Raw genomic sequence first — 2,108 nt, 5'->3', positions numbered from 1 at the left:
CTCTCCCTCTCCCTCTTGCTTCCTCTCCTTCTCACTTCCTCTCCCTCTCCCTCTTGCCCTCCCTCTGACTTCCTCTCGCGCTCCCTCTCCTTCTCGCTTCCTCTCGTTTTTGCTTCCTCTCGCTCTCCTTCTTGCTTTCCTTCTCACTTCCTCTCGCTTCCTCTCCCTGTCCCTCTCCCTCTCGCTCCCTCTTGCTTTCTCTCGCTGTCCCTCTCTCGTTTCCTCTCACTCTCCTCTGGCTTCCCCTCGCCCTCCCTCTCTTACTTAATTATTCCCATTTTTTTGCTTTGTGCTTCTGTGTGTATAGTCGATTTCAGGCAAAAAAAAACGTTCTCCCCTTAATGCTAATATCATGTAATTAACCATTAAGTTATGATATGACCAATTTGAATATTCGTTTAGTGTTTGTGTTTATGTCCATAATTCTAAAAACAATCTCAGAATTTGGACATATATATAAAGGCCTATAATAAAGGCTTAAAGCTCTTAGTTTTGGCTGTGCAGTCACACATGATCCCAACAAGTGTCCAGGAGCGTAGATCAGACCCAGACTCCGTTGTTCAACCTGTGGTCCGTGTTCCTTGACTGTGTCGCCACATCTTTGTGAGTCTGGCCCAGACGATGAAGCTGCTGAGGCTGCGGAGGAACGTGGTCAAGCTGACGCTTTACCGACACTTCACCAACACGCTCATCTTCGCCGTCATAGGTACGGAAAACACCTTTTATTGTCTTTAATCAACCCTCTTTTCTCCTGGATATCAGGTGTTAAATAACTCCGCTGTGTCTTTTTATTTAACCGCAGTTAATTGCTAACATTAAGTATGGCCAAATTGTAATTATATAAGATGTGGTTATGGGTCGGACTATACATTTTAATGGTAATAAAGAGGCGTGGGTTACTTCATGGGCTGTGTACCTGTTTTATAATATTATCTGGGTCACATGACTGATATATAACCAACTAATCTGTCCCGGGATTCATTCAAAACTCATTTGTTTCAAATGATATATATATATATATATCTATATAGATATATAGATATATAGATATTTAAATTTGACTGAATGGGACAATTATATTGTTATTCGACCATGAAAATAATGTTTTTGTTGACGTTTTTTTTTCAAAATTTTTTGCTTTTTCTGATGTTATTGTCGCTTCTGACACATTTGACGTTTTCAAAGTTTTTATTGTGGTTTGTTGTTTTCACATTTTGTCACTTTTTAGACATTCACATAATCAGTTTTCTTCACATTATTGTCCCTTTTCCCATTATTGTCCCTTTTCACATTATTGTCCCTTTTTACATTATTTACATTGTCCCTTTTTTACATCATTGTCCCTTTTTTACATCATTGTCCCTTTTTTACATCATTGTCCCTTTTTTACATAATTGTCCCTTTTTTACATCATTGTCCCTTTTTACATTATTGTCTCTTTTTTACATTGTATTTTTACATTATTGCCACTTTTTTACATTATTGTCCCTTTTTTACATTATTGCCACTTTTTACATTATTGTCCCTTTTTACATTTACATTGTCCCTTTTTTACATCATTGTCCCTTTTTTACATTATTGTCCCTTTTTCACATCATTGTCCCTTTTTTACATCATTGTCCCTTTTTCACATCATTGTCCCTTTTTTACATCATTGCCCCTTTTTTACATTGTATTTTTACATTATTGCCACTTTTTTACATTATTGTCCCTTTTTTACATTATTGCCACTTTTTACATTATTGTCCCTTTTTTACATTATTGTCCCTTTTTTACATTGTATTTTTACATTATTGCCACTTTTTTACATTATTGTCCCTTTTTTACATCATTGTCCCTTTTTCACATCATTGTCACTTTTTTACATCATTGCCCCTTTTTTACATTGTATTTTTACATTATTGCCACTTTTTTACATTATTGTCCCTTTTTTACATTATTGCCACTTTTTACATTATTGTCCCTTTTTTACATCATTGTCCCTTTTTAACCTCTGCCACTTTTTTAAATTATTGTCCCTTTTTTACATCATTGTCCCTTTTTTACATTATTGTCCCTTTTTTACATTATTGTCCCTTTTTTACATTACATTTTTACATTATTGTCCC

The 2,108-nt window shown here is 35.2% G+C and overlaps 1 long non-coding RNA gene across 1 annotated transcript in view; it reads left to right on the top strand.

Moving 5' to 3' along the window:
• The window catches only part of LOC117939478, a 17,121-nt gene that overhangs the window by 12,492 nt on the left and 2,521 nt on the right, over nucleotides 1–2,108 (top strand). The window lies entirely within an intron of this gene.

The sequence above is a fragment of the Etheostoma cragini genome, chromosome 3, assembly GCF_013103735.1.
Source record: "Etheostoma cragini isolate CJK2018 chromosome 3, CSU_Ecrag_1.0, whole genome shotgun sequence".
Lineage (NCBI taxonomy): Eukaryota > Metazoa > Chordata > Actinopteri > Perciformes > Percidae > Etheostoma > Etheostoma cragini.
This window is presented reverse-complemented; position numbering and strand designations above follow the sequence as displayed.